This window comes from Struthio camelus, chromosome 4, assembly GCF_040807025.1.
Source record: "Struthio camelus isolate bStrCam1 chromosome 4, bStrCam1.hap1, whole genome shotgun sequence".
Classification (NCBI taxonomy): Eukaryota; Metazoa; Chordata; class Aves; order Struthioniformes; family Struthionidae; genus Struthio; species Struthio camelus.
The window spans coordinates 37,260,190-37,278,409 of record NC_090945.1 but is presented as its reverse complement, the minus strand read 5'-3'; positions in this window follow the sequence as shown (position 1 = coordinate 37,278,409).

Here is an 18,220-nt window from a genome sequence, read left to right as displayed (position 1 = left end):
GAAAGGCTAGAGGCCCAGGTGGAGTGGGGCTGCAGAGGACTTGCCAAAGGCAATGCGGCAAAGCCCCAAGATTGCTCCCAAGACAGCTTTGTCTTGTAAGGCGCCTATGGAGGTGGTGGTGTAAAATTCAGGCCAGGGCAGAGATGAGGCCTGGGGCTAGGGTTAGGGTTAGGGTTAGGGTTAGGGTTAGGAGAGAGAGAAAGGCTAGAGGCCCAGGTGGAGTGGGGCTGCAGAGGGCTTGCCAAAGGCAATGCGGCAAAGCCCCAAGATTGCTCCCAAGACAACTTTGTCTTGTAAGGCACCTATGGAGGTGGTGGTGTAAAATTCAGGCCAGGGCAGAGATGAGGCCTGGGGCTAGGGTTAGGGTTAGGGTTAGGGTTCAGGTTAGGAGGAAGAGAGATCCCCGAGCGCCAAGTCCAGTGGGGCTGCAAAGGGCAGGCCAAAGGCAGTGCGGGCCTGCCCCAAGGTTGCTGCCAGGACTACTTTGTCTTTGAAGGCACCTGTGGGGCTGGTGGTGTGAAAATCAGGCCAGAGTGGACATGAGTGCTAGGCTTAGGCTTAGGCTTAGGGTTAGGGTTAGGGTTAGGAGAGAGAGAAAGGCTAGAGGCCCAGGTGGAGTGGGGCTGCAGAGGACTTGCCAAAGGCAATGCGGCAAAGCCCCAAGATTGCTCCCAAGACAGCTTTGTCTTGTAAGGCGCCTATGGAGGTGGTGGTGTAAAATTCAGGCCAGGGCGGAGATGAGGCCTGGGGCTAGGGTTAGGGTTAGGGTTAGGGTTCGGGTTAGGAGGAAGAGAGATCCCCGAGCGCCAAGTCCAGTGGGGCTGCAAAGGGCAGGCCAAAGGCAGTGCGGGCCTGCCCCAAGGTTGCTGCCAGGACTACTTTGTCTTTGAAGGCACCTGTGGGGCTGGTGGTGTGAAAATCAGGCCAGAGTGGACATGAGTGCTAGGCTTAGGCTTAGGCTTAGGCTTAGGGTTAGGAGAGAGAGAAAGGCTAGAGGCCCAGGTGGAGTGGGGCTGCAGAGGACTTGCCAAAGGCAATGCGGCAAAGCCCCAAGATTGCTCCCAAGACAACTTTGTCTTGCAAGGCGCCTATGGAGGTGGTGGTGTAAAATTCAGGCCAGGGCGGAGATGAGGCCTGGGGCTAGGGTTAGGGTTAGGGTTAGGGTTCGTGTTAGGAGGAAGAGAGAGCCCTGAGCGCCAAGTCCAGTGGGGCTGCAAAGGGCAGGCCAAAGGCAGTGCGGGCCTGCCCCAAGGTTGCTGCCAGGACTACTTTGTCTTTGAAGGCACCTGTGGGGCTGGTGGTGTGAAAATCAGGCCAGAGTGGAGATGAGTGCTAGGCTTAGGCTTAGGCTTAGGGTTAGGGTTAGGGTTAGGAGAGAGAGAAAGGCTAGAGGCCCAGGTGGAGTGGGGCTGCAGAGGACTTGCCAAAGGCAATGCGGCAAAGCCCCAAGATTGCTCCCAAGACAGCTTTGTCTTGTAAGGCGCCTATGGAGGTGGTGGTGTAAAATTCAGGCCAGGGCAGAGATGAGGCCTGGGTCTAGGGTTAGGGTTAGGGTTAGGGTTCGTGTTAGGAGGAAGAGAGAGCCCCGAGCGCCAAGTCCAGTGGGGCTGCAAAGGGCAGGCCAAAGGCAGTGCGGGCCTGCCCCAAGGTTGCTGCCAGGACTACTTTGTCTTTGAAGGCACCTGTGGGGCTGGTGGTGTGAAAATCAGGCCAGAGTGGACATGAGTGCTAGGCTTAGGCTTAGGGTTCGGGTTAGGAGAGAGAGAAAGGCTAGAGGCCCAGGTGGAGTGGGGCTGCAGAGGACTTGCCAAAGGCAATGCGGCAAAGCCCCAAGATTGCTCCCAAGACAACTTTGTCTTGCAAGGCGCCTATGGAGGTGGTGGTGTAAAATTCAGGCCAGGGCGGAGATGAGGCCTGGGGCTAGGGTTAGGGTTAGGGTTAGGGTTCGTGTTAGGAGGAAGAGAGAGCCCTGAGCGCCAAGTCCAGTGGGGCTGCAAAGGGCAGGCCAAAGGCAGTGCGGGCCTGCCCCAAGGTTGCTGCCAGGACTACTTTGTCTTTGAAGGCACCTGTGGGGCTGGTGGTGTGAAAATCAGGCCAGAGTGGACATGAGTGCTAGGCTTAGGCTTAGGCTTAGGCTTAGGGTTAGGGTTAGGAGAGAGAGAAAGGCTAGAGGCCCAGGTGGAGTGGGGCTGCAGAGGACTTGCCAAAGGCAATGCGGCAAAGCCCCAAGATTGCTCCCAAGACAGCTTTGTCTTGTAAGGCGCCTATGGAGGTGGTGGTGTAAAATTCAGGCCAGGGCAGAGATGAGGCCTGGGGCTAGGGTTAGGGTTAGGGTTAGGGTTCAGGTTAGGAGGAAGAGAGAGCCCCGAGCGCCAAGTCCAGTGGGGCTGCAAAGGGCAGGCCAAAGGCAGTGCGGGCCTGCCCCAAGGTTGCTGCCAGGACTACTTTGTCTTTGAAGGCACCTGTGGGGCTGGTGGTGTGAAAATCAGGCCAGAGTGGACATGAGTGCTAGGCTTAGGCTTAGGCTTAGGGTTAGGGTTAGGGTTAGGAGAGAGAGAAAGGCTAGAGGCCCAGGTGGAGTGGGGCTGCAGAGGACTTGCCAAAGGCAATGCGGCAAAGCCCCAAGATTGCTCCCAAGACAACTTTGTCTTGTAAGGCGCCTATGGAGGTGGTGGTGTAAAATTCAGGCCAGGGCGAAGATGAGGCCTGGGGCTAGGGTTAGGGTTAGGGTGCGGGTTAGGAGGAAGAGAGAGCCCCGAGCACCAAGTCCAGTGGGGCTGCAAAGGGCAGGCCAAAGGCAGTGCGGGTCTGCCCCAAGGTTGCTGCCAGGACTACTTTGTCTTTGAAGGCACCTGTGGGGCTGGTGGTGTGAAAATCAGGCCAGAGTGGACATGAGTGCTAGGCTTAGGCTTAGGCTTAGGGTTAGGGTTAGGGTTAGGAGAGAGAGAAAGGCTAGAGGCCCAGGTGGAGTGGGGCTGCAGAGGACTTGCCAAAGGCAATGCGGCAAAGCCCCAAGATTGCTCCCAAGACAGCTTTGTCTTGTAAGGCGCCTATGGAGGTGGTGGTGTAAAATTCAGGCCAGGGCGGAGATGAGGCCTGGGGCTAGGGTTAGGGTTAGGGTTAGGGTTCGGGTTAGGAGGAAGAGAGAGCCCCGAGCGCCAAGTCCAGTGGGGCTGCAAAGGGCAGGCCAAAGGCAGTGCGGGCCTGCCCCAAGGTTGCTGCCAGGACTACTTTGTCTTTGAAGGCACCTGTGGGGCTGGTGGTGTGAAAATCAGGCCAGAGTGGACATGAGTGCTAGGCTTAGGCTTAGGCTTAGGGTTAGGGTTAGGGTTAGGAGAGAGAGAAAGCCTAGAGGCCCAGGTGGAGTGGGGCTGCAGAGGACTTGCCAAAGGCAATGCGGCAAAGCCCCAAGATTGCTCCCAAGACAGCTTTGTCTTGTAAGGCGCCTATGGAGGTGGTGGTGTAAAATTCAGGCCAGGGCAGAGATGAGGCCTGGGGCTAGGGTTAGGGTTAGGGTTAGGGTTCAGGTTAGGAGGAAGAGAGAGCCCCGAGCGCCAAGTCCAGTGGGGCTGCAAAGGGCAGGCCAAAGGCAGTGCGGGCCTGCCCCAAGGTTGCTGCCAGGACTACTTTGTCTTTGAAGGCACCTGTGGGGCTGGTGGTGTGAAAATCAGGCCAGAGCAGAGATGAGTGCTAGGCTTAGGCTTAGGGTTAGGGTTAGGGTTAGGAGAGAGAGAAAGGCTAGAGGCCCAGGTGGAGTGGGGCTGCAGAGGACTTGCCAAAGGCAATGCGGCAAAGCCCCAAGATTGCTCCCAAGACAGCTTTGTCTTGTAAGGCGCCTATGGAGGTGGTGGTGTAAAATTCAGGCCAGGGCAGAGATGAGGCCTGGGGCTAGGGTTAGGGTTAGGGTTAGGGTTAGGGTTCAGGTTAGGAGGAAGAGAGAGCCCCGAGCGCCAAGTCCAGTGGGGCTGCAAAGGGCAGGCCAAAGGCAGTGCGGGCCTGCCCCAAGGTTGCTGCCAGGACTACTTTGTCTTTGAAGGCACCTGTGGGGCTGGTGGTGTGAAAATCAGGCCAGAGTGGACATGAGTGCTAGGCTTAGGCTTAGGCTTAGGCTTAGGGTTAGGGTTAGGAGAGAGAGAAAGGCTAGAGGCCCAGGTGGAGTGGGGCTGCAGAGGACTTGCCAAAGGCAATGCGGCAAAGCCCCAAGATTGCTCCCAAGACAGCTTTGTCTTGTAAGGCGCCTATGGAGGTGGTGGTGTAAAATTCAGGCCAGGGCGGAGATGAGGCCTGGGGCTAGGGTTAGGGTTAGGGTTAGGGTTCAGGTTAGGAGGAAGAGAGAGCCCTGAGCGCCAAGTCCAGTGGGGCTGCAAAGGGCAGGCCAAAGGCAGTGCGGGCCTGCCCCAAGGTTGCTGCCAGGACTACTTTGTCTTTGAAGGCACCTGTGGGGCTGGTGGTGTGAAAATCAGGCCAGAGTGGACATGAGTGCTAGGCTTAGGCTTAGGCTTAGGGTTAGGGTTAGGGTTAGGAGAGAGAGAAAGCCTAGAGGCCCAGGTGGAGTGGGGCTGCAGAGGACTTGCCAAAGGCAATGCGGCAAAGCCCCAAGATTGCTCCCAAGACAGCTTTGTCTTGTAAGGCGCCTATGGAGGTGGTGGTGTAAAATTCAGGCCAGGGCAGAGATGAGGCCTGGGGCTAGGGTTAGGGTTAGGGTTAGGGTTCAGGTTAGGAGGAAGAGAGAGCCCCGAGCGCCAAGTCCAGTGGGGCTGCAAAGGGCAGGCCAAAGGCAGTGCGGGCCTGCCCCAAGGTTGCTGCCAGGACTACTTTGTCTTTGAAGGCACCTGTGGGGCTGGTGGTGTGAAAATCAGGCCAGAGTGGACATGAGTGCTAGGCTTAGGCTTAGGCTTAGGGTTAGGGTTAGGGTTAGGAGAGAGAGAAAGCCTAGAGGCCCAGGTGGAGTGGGGCTGCAGAGGACTTGCCAAAGGCAATGCGGCAAAGCCCCAAGATTGCTCCCAAGACAGCTTTGTCTTGTAAGGCGCCTATGGAGGTGGTGGTGTAAAATTCAGGCCAGGGCGAAGATGAGGCCTGGGGCTAGGCTTAGGGTTAGGGTGCGGGTTAGGAGGAAGAGAGAGCCCCGAGCACCAAGTCCAGTGGGGCTGCAAAGGGCAGGCCAAAGGCAGTGCGGGTCTGCCCCAAGGTTGCTGCCAGGACTACTTTGTCTTTGAAGGCACCTGTGGGGCTGGTGGTGTGAAAATCAGGCCAGAGTGGACATGAGTGCTAGGCTTAGGCTTAGGCTTAGGGTTAGGGTTAGGGTTAGGAGAGAGAGAAAGGCTAGAGGCCCAGGTGGAGTGGGGCTGCAGAGGACTTGCCAAAGGCAATGCGGCAAAGCCCCAAGATTGCTCCCAAGACAGCTTTGTCTTGTAAGGCGCCTATGGAGGTGGTGGTGTAAAATTCAGGCCAGGGCAGAGATGAGGCCTGGGGCTAGGGTTAGGGTTAGGGTTAGGGTTAGGGTTCAGGTTAGGAGGAAGAGAGATCCCCGAGCGCCAAGTCCAGTGGGGCTGCAAAGGGCAGGCCAAAGGCAGTGCGGGCCTGCCCCAAGGTTGCTGCCAGGACTACTTTGTCTTTGAAGGCACCTGTGGGGCTGGTGGTGTGAAAATCAGGCCAGAGTGGACATGAGTGCTAGGCTTAGGCTTAGGCTTAGGCTTAGGGTTAGGGTTAGGAGAGAGAGAAAGGCTAGAGGCCCAGGTGGAGTGGGGCTGCAGAGGACTTGCCAAAGGCAATGCGGCAAAGCCCCAAGATTGCTCCCAAGACAGCTTTGTCTTGTAAGGCGCCTATGGAGGTGGTGGTGTAAAATTCAGGCCAGGGCGGAGATGAGGCCTGGGGCTAGGGTTAGGGTTAGGGTTAGGGTTCAGGTTAGGAGGAAGAGAGAGCCCTGAGCGCCAAGTCCAGTGGGGCTGCAAAGGGCAGGCCAAAGGCAGTGCGGGCCTGCCCCAAGGTTGCTGCCAGGACTACTTTGTCTTTGAAGGCACCTGTGGGGCTGGTGGTGTGAAAATCAGGCCAGAGTGGACATGAGTGCTAGGCTTAGGCTTAGGCTTAGGGTTAGGGTTAGGGTTAGGAGAGAGAGAAAGGCTAGAGGCCCAGGTGGAGTGGGGCTGCAGAGGACTTGCCAAAGGCAATGCGGCAAAGCCCCAAGATTGCTCCCAAGACAGCTTTGTCTTGTAAGGCGCCTATGGAGGTGGTGGTGTAAAATTCAGGCCAGGGCAGAGATGAGGCCTGGGTCTAGGGTTAGGGTTAGGGTTAGGGTTCGTGTTAGGAGGAAGAGAGAGCCCCGAGCGCCAAGTCCAGTGGGGCTGCAAAGGGCAGGCCAAAGGCAGTGCGGGCCTGCCCCAAGGTTGCTGCCAGGACTACTTTGTCTTTGAAGGCACCTGTGGGGCTGGTGGTGTGAAAATCAGGCCAGAGTGGACATGAGTGCTAGGCTTAGGCTTAGGCTTAGGGTTAGGGTTAGGGTTAGGAGAGAGAGAAAGGCTAGAGGCCCAGGTGGAGTGGGGCTGCAGAGGACTTGCCAAAGGCAATGCGGCAAAGCCCCAAGATTGCTCCCAAGACAGCTTTGTCTTGTAAGGCGCCTATGGAGGTGGTGGTGTAAAATTCAGGCCAGGGCGAAGATGAGGCCTGGGGCTAGGCTTAGGGTTAGGGTGCGGGTTAGGAGGAAGAGAGAGCCCCGAGCACCAAGTCCAGTGGGGCTGCAAAGGGCAGGCCAAAGGCAGTGCGGGTCTGCCCCAAGGTTGCTGCCAGGACTACTTTGTCTTTGAAGGCACCTGTGGGGCTGGTGGTGTGAAAATCAGGCCAGAGTGGACATGAGTGCTAGGCTTAGGCTTAGGCTTAGGGTTAGGCTTAGGGTTAGGAGAGAGAGAAAGGCTAGAGGCCCAGGTGGAGTGGGGCTGCAGAGGACTTGCCAAAGGCAATGCGGCAAAGCCCCAAGATTGCTCCCAAGACAGCTTTGTCTTGTAAGGCGCCTATGGAGGTGGTGGTGTAAAATTCAGGCCAGGGCAGAGATGAGGCCTGGGGCTAGGGTTAGGGTTAGGGTTAGGGTTAGGGTTAGGAGAGAGAGAAAGGCTAGAGGCCCAGGTGGAGTGGGGCTGCAGAGGACTTGCCAAAGGCAATGCGGCAAAGCCCCAAGATTGCTCCCAAGACAGCTTTGTCTTGTAAGGCGCCTATGGAGGTGGTGGTGTAAAATTCAGGCCAGGGCGGAGATGAGGCCTGGGGCTAGAGTTAGGGTTAGGGTTAGGGTTCGTGTTAGGAGGAAGAGAGAGCCCCGAGCGCCAAGTCCAGTGGGGCTGCAAAGGGCAGGCCAAAGGCAGTGCGGGCCTGCCCCAAGGTTGCTGCCAGGACTACTTTGTCTTTGAAGGCACCTGTGGGGCTGGTGGTGTGAAAATCAGGCCAGAGTGGACATGAGTGCTAGGCTTAGGCTTAGGCTTAGGCTTAGGGTTAGGGTTAGGAGAGAGAGAAAGGCTAGAGGCCCAGGTGGAGTGGGGCTGCAGAGAACTTGCCAAAGGCAATGCGGCAAAGCCCCAAGATTGCTCCCAAGACAGCTTTGTCTTGTAAGGCGCCTATGGAGGTGGTGGTGTAAAATTCAGGCCAGGGCAGAGATGAGGCCTGGGGCTAGGGTTAGGGTTAGGGTTAGGGTTAGGGTTCAGGTTAGGAGGAAGAGAGAGCCCCGAGCGCCAAGTCCAGTGGGGCTGCAAAGGGCAGGCCAAAGGCAGTGCGGGCCTGCCCCAAGGTTGCTGCCAGGACTACTTTGTCTTTGAAGGCACCTGTGGGGCTGGTGGTGTGAAAATCAGGCCAGAGTGGACATGAGTGCTAGGCTTAGGCTTAGGCTTAGGCTTAGGGTTAGGGTTAGGAGAGAGAGAAAGGCTAGAGGCCCAGGTGGAGTGGGGCTGCAGAGGACTTGCCAAAGGCAATGCGGCAAAGCCCCAAGATTGCTCCCAAGACAGCTTTGTCTTGTAAGGCGCCTATGGAGGTGGTGGTGTAAAATTCAGGCCAGGGCGGAGATGAGGCCTGGGGCTAGGGTTAGGGTTAGGGTTAGGGTTCAGGTTAGGAGGAAGAGAGAGCCCTGAGCGCCAAGTCCAGTGGGGCTGCAAAGGGCAGGCCAAAGGCAGTGCGGGCCTGCCCCAAGGTTGCTGCCAGGACTACTTTGTCTTTGAAGGCACCTGTGGGGCTGGTGGTGTGAAAATCAGGCCAGAGTGGACATGAGTGCTAGGCTTAGGCTTAGGCTTAGGGTTAGGGTTAGGGTTAGGAGAGAGAGAAAGGCTAGAGGCCCAGGTGGAGTGGGGCTGCAGAGGACTTGCCAAAGGCAATGCGGCAAAGCCCCAAGATTGCTCCCAAGACAGCTTTGTCTTGTAAGGCGCCTATGGAGGTGGTGGTGTAAAATTCAGGCCAGGGCAGAGATGAGGCCTGGGTCTAGGGTTAGGGTTAGGGTTAGGGTTCGTGTTAGGAGGAAGAGAGAGCCCCGAGCGCCAAGTCCAGTGGGGCTGCAAAGGGCAGGCCAAAGGCAGTGCGGGCCTGCCCCAAGGTTGCTGCCAGGACTACTTTGTCTTTGAAGGCACCTGTGGGGCTGGTGGTGTGAAAATCAGGCCAGAGTGGACATGAGTGCTAGGCTTAGGCTTAGGGTTAGGGTTAGGGTTAGGGTTAGGAGAGAGAGAAAGGCTAGAGGCCCAGGTGGAGTGGGGCTGCAGAGGACTTGCCAAAGGCAATGCGGCAAAGCCCCAAGATTGCTCCCAAGACAGCTTTGTCTTGTAAGGCGCCTATGGAGGTGGTGGTGTAAAATTCAGGCCAGGGCGAAGATGAGGCCTGGGGCTAGGCTTAGGGTTAGGGTGCGGGTTAGGAGGAAGAGAGAGCCCCGAGCACCAAGTCCAGTGGGGCTGCAAAGGGCAGGCCAAAGGCAGTGCGGGTCTGCCCCAAGGTTGCTGCCAGGACTACTTTGTCTTTGAAGGCACCTGTGGGGCTGGTGGTGTGAAAATCAGGCCAGAGTGGACATGAGTGCTAGGCTTAGGCTTAGGCTTAGGGTTAGGCTTAGGGTTAGGAGAGAGAGAAAGGCTAGAGGCCCAGGTGGAGTGGGGCTGCAGAGGACTTGCCAAAGGCAATGCGGCAAAGCCCCAAGATTGCTCCCAAGACAGCTTTGTCTTGTAAGGCGCCTATGGAGGTGGTGGTGTAAAATTCAGGCCAGGGCAGAGATGAGGCCTGGGGCTAGGGTTAGGGTTAGGGTTAGGGTTAGGGTTAGGAGAGAGAGAAAGGCTAGAGGCCCAGGTGGAGTGGGGCTGCAGAGGACTTGCCAAAGGCAATGCGGCAAAGCCCCAAGATTGCTCCCAAGACAGCTTTGTCTTGTAAGGCGCCTATGGAGGTGGTGGTGTAAAATTCAGGCCAGGGCGGAGATGAGGCCTGGGGCTAGAGTTAGGGTTAGGGTTAGGGTTCGTGTTAGGAGGAAGAGAGAGCCCCGAGCGCCAAGTCCAGTGGGGCTGCAAAGGGCAGGCCAAAGGCAGTGCGGGCCTGCCCCAAGGTTGCTGCCAGGACTACTTTGTCTTTGAAGGCACCTGTGGGGCTGGTGGTGTGAAAATCAGGCCAGAGTGGAGATGAGTGCTAGGCTTAGGCTTAGGCTTAGGGTTAGGGTTAGGGTTAGGAGAGAGAGAAAGGCTAGAGGCCCAGGTGGAGTGGGGCTGCAGAGGACTTGCCAAAGGCAATGCGGCAAAGCCCCAAGATTGCTCCCAAGACAGCTTTGTCTTGTAAGGCGCCTATGGAGGTGGTGGTGTAAAATTCAGGCCAGGGCGGAGATGAGGCCTGGGGCTAGGGTTAGGGTTAGGGTTAGGGTTCAGGTTAGGAGGAAGAGAGAGCCCCGAGCGCCAAGTCCAGTGGGGCTGCAAAGGGCAGGCCAAAGGCAGTGCGGGCCTGCCCCAAGGTTGCTGCCAGGACTACTTTGTCTTTGAAGGCACCTGTGGGGCTGGTGGTGTGAAAATCAGGCCAGAGTGGACATGAGTGCTAGGCTTAGGGTTAGGGTTAGGGTTCGGGTTAGGAGAGAGAGAAAGGCTAGAGGCCCAGGTGGAGTGGGGCTGCAGAGGACTTGCCAAAGGCAATGCGGCAAAGCCCCAAGATTGCTCCCAAGACAGCTTTGTCTTGTAAGGCGCCTATGGAGGTGGTGGTGTAAAATTCAGGCCAGGGCAGAGATGAGGCCTGGGGCTAGGGTTAGGGTTAGGGTTAGGGTTAGGGTTCAGGTTAGGAGGAAGAGAGAGCCCCGAGCGCCAAGTCCAGTGGGGCTGCAAAGGGCAGGCCAAAGGCAGTGCGGGCCTGCCCCAAGGTTGCTGCCAGGACTACTTTGTCTTTGAAGGCACCTGTGGGGCTGGTGGTGTGAAAATCAGGCCAGAGTGGACATGAGTGCTAGGCTTAGGCTTAGGGTTAGGGTTAGGGTTAGGGTTAGGAGAGAGAGAAAGGCTAGAGGCCCAGGTGGAGTGGGGCTGCAGAGGACTTGCCAAAGGCAATGCGGCAAAGCCCCAAGATTGCTCCCAAGACAGCTTTGTCTTGCAAGGCGCCTATGGAGGTGGTGGTGTAAAATTCAGGCCAGGGCAGAGATGAGGCCTGGGGCTAGGGTTAGGGTTAGGGTTAGGGTTCAGGTTAGGAGGAAGAGAGAGCCCCGAGCGCCAAGTCCAGTGGGGCTGCAAAGGGCAGGCCAAAGGCAGTGCGGGCCTGCCCCAAGGTTGCTGCCAGGACTACTTTGTCTTTGAAGGCACCTGTGGGGCTGGTGGTGTGAAAATCAGGCCAGAGTGGACATGAGTGCTAGGCTTAGGCTTAGGCTTAGGCTTAGGGTTAGGGTTAGGAGAGAGAGAAAGCCTAGAGGCCCAGGTGGAGTGGGGCTGCAGAGGACTTGCCAAAGGCAATGCGGCAAAGCCCCAAGATTGCTCCCAAGACAACTTTGTCTTGTAAGGCGCCTATGGAGGTGGTGGTGTAAAATTCAGGCCAGGGCGGAGATGAGGCCTGGGGCTAGGGTTAGGGTTAGGGTTAGGGTTCGGGTTAGGAGGAAGAGAGATCCCCGAGCGCCAAGTCCAGTGGGGCTGCAAAGGGCAGGCCAAAGGCAGTGCGGGCCTGCCCCAAGGTTGCTGCCAGGACTACTTTGTCTTTGAAGGCACCTGTGGGGCTGGTGGTGTGAAAATCAGGCCAGAGTGGACATGAGTGCTAGGCTTAGGCTTAGGGTTAGGGTTAGGAGAGAGAGAAAGGCTAGAGGCCCAGGTGGAGTGGGGCTGCAGAGGACTTGCCAAAGGCAATGCGGCAAAGCCCCAAGATTGCTCCCAAGACAACTTTGTCTTGTAAGGCGCCTATGGAGGTGGTGGTGTAAAATTCAGGCCAGGGCGGAGATGAGGCCTGGGGCTAGGGTTAGGGTTAGGGTTAGGGTTCGTGTTAGGAGGAAGAGAGAGCCCCGAGCGCCAAGTCCAGTGGGGCTGCAAAGGGCAGGCCAAAGGCAGTGCGGGCCTGCCCCAAGGTTGCTGCCAGGACTACTTTGTCTTTGAAGGCACCTGTGGGGCTGGTGGTGTGAAAATCAGGCCAGAGTGGACATGAGTGCTAGGCTTAGGCTTAGGCTTAGGGTTAGGAGAGAGAGAAAGGCTAGAGGCCCAGGTGGAGTGGGGCTGCAGAGGACTTGCCAAAGGCAATGCGGCAAAGCCCCAAGATTGCTCCCAAGACAGCTTTGTCTTGTAAGGCGCCTATGGAGGTGGTGGTGTAAAATTCAGGCCAGGGCGGAGATGAGGCCTGGGGCTAGGGTTAGGGTTAGGGTTAGGGTTCGGGTTAGGAGGAAGAGAGATCCCCGAGCGCCAAGTCCAGTGGGGCTGCAAAGGGCAGGCCAAAGGCAGTGCGGGCCTGCCCCAAGGTTGCTGCCAGGACTACTTTGTCTTTGAAGGCACCTGTGGGGCTGGTGGTGTGAAAATCAGGCCAGAGTGGACATGAGTGCTAGGCTTAGGCTTAGGCTTAGGGTTAGGGTTAGGGTTAGGAGAGAGAGAAAGCCTAGAGGCCCAGGTGGAGTGGGGCTGCAGAGGACTTGCCAAAGGCAATGCGGCAAAGCCCCAAGATTGCTCCCAAGACAACTTTGTCTTGCAAGGCGCCTATGGAGGTGGTGGTGTAAAATTCAGGCCAGGGCGGAGATGAGGCCTGGGGCTAGGGTTAGGGTTAGGGTTAGGGTTCGGGTTAGGAGGAAGAGAGAGCCCTGAGCGCCAAGTCCAGTGGGGCTGCAAAGGGCAGGCCAAAGGCAGTGCGGGCCTGCCCCAAGGTTGCTGCCAGGACTACTTTGTCTTTGAAGGCACCTGTGGGGCTGGTGGTGTGAAAATCAGGCCAGAGTGGACATGAGTGCTAGGCTTAGGCTTAGGCTTAGGCTTAGGGTTAGGGTTAGGAGAGAGAGAAAGGCTAGAGGCCCAGGTGGAGTGGGGCTGCAGAGGACTTGCCAAAGGCAATGCGGCAAAGCCCCAAGATTGCTCCCAAGACAGCTTTGTCTTGTAAGGCGCCTATGGAGGTGGTGGTGTAAAATTCAGGCCAGGGCGAAGATGAGGCCTGGGGCTAGGGTTAGGGTTAGGGTTCGGGTTAGGAGGAAGAGAGAGCCCCGAGCACCAAGTCCAGTGGGGCTGCAAAGGGCAGGCCAAAGGCAGTGCGGGCCTGCCCCAAGGTTGCTGCCAGGACTACTTTGTCTTTGAAGGCACCTGTGGGGCTGGTGGTGTGAAAATCAGGCCAGAGTGGAGATGAGTGCTAGGCTTAGGCTTAGGCTTAGGGTTAGGGTTAGGGTTAGGAGAGAGAGAAAGCCTAGAGGCCCAGGTGGAGTGGGGCTGCAGAGGACTTGCCAAAGGCAATGCGGCAAAGCCCCAAGATTGCTCCCAAGACAGCTTTGTCTTGTAAGGCGCCTATGGAGGTGGTGGTGTAAAATTCAGGCCAGGGCAGAGATGAGGCCTGGGGCTAGGGTTAGGGTTAGGGTTAGGGTTCAGGTTCAGGTTAGGAGGAAGAGAGAGCCCCGAGCGCCAAGTCCATTGGGGCTGCAAAGGGCAGGCCAAAGGCAGTGCGGGCCTGCCCCAAGGTTGCTGCCAGGACTACTTTGTCTTTGAAGGCACCTGTGGGGCTGGTGGTGTGAAAATCAGGCCAGAGTGGACATGAGTGCTAGGCTTAGGCTTAGGCTTAGGGTTAGGCTTAGGGTTAGGAGAGAGAGAAAGGCTAGAGGCCCAGGTGGAGTGGGGCTGCAGAGGACTTGCCAAAGGCAATGCGGCAAAGCCCCAAGATTGCTCCCAAGACAGCTTTGTCTTGTAAGGCGCCTATGGAGGTGGTGGTGTAAAATTCAGGCCAGGGCAGAGATGAGGCCTGGGGCTAGGGTTAGGGTTAGGGTTAGGGTTAGGAGAGAGAGAAAGGCTAGAGGCCCAGGTGGAGTGGGGCTGCAGAGGACTTGCCAAAGGCAATGCGGCAAAGCCCCAAGATTGCTCCCAAGACAGCTTTGTCTTGTAAGGCGCCTATGGAGGTGGTGGTGTAAAATTCAGGCCAGGGCGGAGATGAGGCCTGGGGCTAGAGTTAGGGTTAGGGTTAGGGTTCGTGTTAGGAGGAAGAGAGAGCCCCGAGCGCCAAGTCCAGTGGGGCTGCAAAGGGCAGGCCAAAGGCAGTGCGGGCCTGCCCCAAGGTTGCTGCCAGGACTACTTTGTCTTTGAAGGCACCTGTGGGGCTGGTGGTGTGAAAATCAGGCCAGAGTGGAGATGAGTGCTAGGCTTAGGCTTAGGCTTAGGGTTAGGGTTAGGGTTAGGAGAGAGAGAAAGGCTAGAGGCCCAGGTGGAGTGGGGCTGCAGAGAACTTGCCAAAGGCAATGCGGCAAAGCCCCAAGATTGCTCCCAAGACAGCTTTGTCTTGTAAGGCGCCTATGGAGGTGGTGGTGTAAAATTCAGGCCAGGGCGGAGATGAGGCCTGGGGCTAGGGTTAGGGTTAGGGTTAGGGTTCAGGTTAGGAGGAAGAGAGAGCCCCGAGCGCCAAGTCCAGTGGGGCTGCAAAGGGCAGGCCAAAGGCAGTGCGGGCCTGCCCCAAGGTTGCTGCCAGGACTACTTTGTCTTTGAAGGCACCTGTGGGGCTGGTGGTGTGAAAATCAGGCCAGAGTGGACATGAGTGCTAGGCTTAGGGTTAGGGTTAGGGTTCGGGTTAGGAGAGAGAGAAAGGCTAGAGGCCCAGGTGGAGTGGGGCTGCAGAGGACTTGCCAAAGGCAATGCGGCAAAGCCCCAAGATTGCTCCCAAGACAGCTTTGTCTTGTAAGGCGCCTATGGAGGTGGTGGTGTAAAATTCAGGCCAGGGCAGAGATGAGGCCTGGGGCTAGGGTTAGGGTTAGGGTTAGGGTTCAGGTTAGGAGGAAGAGAGAGCCCCGAGCGCCAAGTCCAGTGGGGCTGCAAAGGGCAGGCCAAAGGCAGTGCGGGCCTGCCCCAAGGTTGCTGCCAGGACTACTTTGTCTTTGAAGGCACCTGTGGGGCTGGTGGTGTGAAAATCAGGCCAGAGTGGACATGAGTGCTAGGCTTAGGCTTAGGCTTAGGCTTAGGGTTAGGGTTAGGAGAGAGAGAAAGGCTAGAGGCCCAGGTGGAGTGGGGCTGCAGAGGGCTTGCCAAAGGCAATGCGGCAAAGCCCCAAGATTGCTCCCAAGACAGCTTTGTCTTGTAAGGCGCCTATGGAGGTGGTGGTGTAAAATTCAGGCCAGGGCGAAGATGAGGCCTGGGGCTAGGGTTAGGGTTAGGGTTCGGGTTAGGAGGAAGAGAGAGCCCCGAGCACCAAGTCCAGTGGGGCTGCAAAGGGCAGGCCAAAGGCAGTGCGGGCCTGCCCCAAGGTTGCTGCCAGGACTACTTTGTCTTTGAAGGCACCTGTGGGGCTGGTGGTGTGAAAATCAGGCCAGAGTGGAGATGAGTGCTAGGCTTAGGCTTAGGCTTAGGGTTAGGGTTAGGGTTAGGAGAGAGAGAAAGCCTAGAGGCCCAGGTGGAGTGGGGCTGCAGAGGACTTGCCAAAGGCAATGCGGCAAAGCCCCAAGATTGCTCCCAAGACAGCTTTGTCTTGTAAGGCGCCTATGGAGGTGGTGGTGTAAAATTCAGGCCAGGGCAGAGATGAGGCCTGGGGCTAGGGTTAGGGTTAGGGTTAGGGTTCAGGTTCAGGTTAGGAGGAAGAGAGAGCCCCGAGCGCCAAGTCCATTGGGGCTGCAAAGGGCAGGCCAAAGGCAGTGCGGGCCTGCCCCAAGGTTGCTGCCAGGACTACTTTGTCTTTGAAGGCACCTGTGGGGCTGGTGGTGTGAAAATCAGGCCAGAGTGGACATGAGTGCTAGGCTTAGGCTTAGGCTTAGGGTTAGGCTTAGGGTTAGGAGAGAGAGAAAGGCTAGAGGCCCAGGTGGAGTGGGGCTGCAGAGGACTTGCCAAAGGCAATGCGGCAAAGCCCCAAGATTGCTCCCAAGACAGCTTTGTCTTGTAAGGCGCCTATGGAGGTGGTGGTGTAAAATTCAGGCCAGGGCAGAGATGAGGCCTGGGGCTAGGGTTAGGGTTAGGGTTAGGGTTAGGGTTAGGAGAGAGAGAAAGGCTAGAGGCCCAGGTGGAGTGGGGCTGCAGAGGACTTGCCAAAGGCAATGCGGCAAAGCCCCAAGATTGCTCCCAAGACAGCTTTGTCTTGTAAGGCGCCTATGGAGGTGGTGGTGTAAAATTCAGGCCAGGGCGGAGATGAGGCCTGGGGCTAGAGTTAGGGTTAGGGTTAGGGTTCGTGTTAGGAGGAAGAGAGAGCCCCGAGCGCCAAGTCCAGTGGGGCTGCAAAGGGCAGGCCAAAGGCAGTGCGGGCCTGCCCCAAGGTTGCTGCCAGGACTACTTTGTCTTTGAAGGCACCTGTGGGGCTGGTGGTGTGAAAATCAGGCCAGAGTGGACATGAGTGCTAGGCTTAGGCTTAGGGTTAGGGTTAGGGTTAGGGTTAGGAGAGAGAGAAAGGCTAGAGGCCCAGGTGGAGTGGGGCTGCAGAGAACTTGCCAAAGGCAATGCGGCAAAGCCCCAAGATTGCTCCCAAGACAGCTTTGTCTTGTAAGGCGCCTATGGAGGTGGTGGTGTAAAATTCAGGCCAGGGCGGAGATGAGGCCTGGGGCTAGGGTTAGGGTTAGGGTTAGGGTTCAGGTTAGGAGGAAGAGAGAGCCCCGAGCGCCAAGTCCAGTGGGGCTGCAAAGGGCAGGCCAAAGGCAGTGCGGGCCTGCCCCAAGGTTGCTGCCAGGACTACTTTGTCTTTGAAGGCACCTGTGGGGCTGGTGGTGTGAAAATCAGGCCAGAGTGGACATGAGTGCTAGGCTTAGGGTTAGGGTTAGGGTTCGGGTTAGGAGAGAGAGAAAGGCTAGAGGCCCAGGTGTAGTGGGGCTGCAGAGGACTTGCCAAAGGCAATGCGGCAAAGCCCCAAGATTGCTCCCAAGACAGCTTTGTCTTGTAAGGCGCCTATGGAGGTGGTGGTGTAAAATTCAGGCCAGGGCAGAGATGAGGCCTGGGGCTAGGGTTAGGGTTAGGGTTAGGGTTAGGGTTCGTGTTAGGAGGAAGAGAGAGCCCCGAGCGCCAAGTCCAGTGGGGCTGCAAAGGGCAGGCCAAAGGCAGTGCGGGCCTGCCCCAAGGTTGCTGCCAGGACTACTTTGTCTTTGAAGGCACCTGTGGGGCTGGTGGTGTGAAAATCAGGCCAGAGTGGACATGAGTGCTAGGCTTAGGCTTAGGGTTAGGGTTAGGGTTAGGGTTAGGAGAGAGAGAAAGGCTAGAGGCCCAGGTGGAGTGGGGCTGCAGAGGACTTGCCAAAGGCAATGCGGCAAAGCCCCAAGATTGCTCCCAAGACAGCTTTGTCTTGCAAGGCGCCTATGGAGGTGGTGGTGTAAAATTCAGGCCAGGGCAGAGATGAGGCCTGGGGCTAGGGTTAGGGTTAGGGTTAGGGTTCAGGTTAGGAGGAAGAGAGAGCCCCGAGCGCCAAGTCCAGTGGGGCTGCAAAGGGCAGGCCAAAGGCAGTGCGGGCCTGCCCCAAGGTTGCTGCCAGGACTACTTTGTCTTTGAAGGCACCTGTGGGGCTGGTGGTGTGAAAATCAGGCCAGAGTGGACATGAGTGCTAGGCTTAGGCTTAGGCTTAGGCTTAGGGTTAGGGTTAGGAGAGAGAGAAAGCCTAGAGGCCCAGGTGGAGTGGGGCTGCAGAGGACTTGCCAAAGGCAATGCGGCAAAGCCCCAAGATTGCTCCCAAGACAGCTTTGTCTTGTAAGGCGCCTATGGAGGTGGTGGTGTAAAATTCAGGCCAGGGCGGAGATGAGGCCTGGGGCTAGGGTTAGGGTTAGGGTTAGGGTTCGGGTTAGGAGGAAGAGAGATCCCCGAGCGCCAAGTCCAGTGGGGCTGCAAAGGGCAGGCCAAAGGCAGTGCGGGCCTGCCCCAAGGTTGCTGCCAGGACTACTTTGTCTTTGAAGGCACCTGTGGGGCTGGTGGTGTGAAAATCAGGCCAGAGTGGACATGAGTGCTAGGCTTAGGGTTAGGGTTAGGGTTAGGGTTAGGAGAGAGAGAAAGGCTAGAGGCCCAGGTGGAGTGGGGCTGCAGAGGACTTGCCAAAGGCAATGCGGCAAAGCCCCAAGATTGCTCCCAAGACAACTTTGTCTTGTAAGGCGCCTATGGAGGTGGTGGTGTAAAATTCAGGCCAGGGCGGAGATGAGGCCTGGGGCTAGGGTTAGGGTTAGGGTTAGGGTTCGTGTTAGGAGGAAGAGAGAGCCCCGAGCGCCAAGTCCAGTGGGGCTGCAAAGGGCAGGCCAAAGGCAGTGCGGGCCTGCCCCAAGGTTGCTGCCAGGACTACTTTGTCTTTGAAGGCACCTGTGGGGCTGGTGGTGTGAAAATCAGGCCAGAGTGGACATGAGTGCTAGGCTTAGGCTTAGGCTTAGGGTTAGGAGAGAGAGAAAGGCTAGAGGCCCAGGTGGAGTGGGGCTGCAGAGGACTTGCCAAAGGCAATGCGGCAAAGCCCCAAGATTGCTCCCAAGACAGCTTTGTCTTGTAAGGCGCCTATGGAGGTGGTGGTGTAAAATTCAGGCCAGGGCGGAGATGAGGCCTGGGGCTAGGGTTAGGGTTAGGGTTAGGGTTCGGGTTAGGAGGAAGAGAGATCCCCGAGCGCCAAGTCCAGTGGGGCTGCAAAGGGCAGGCCAAAGGCAGTGCGGGTCTGCCCCAAGGTTGCTGCCAGGACTACT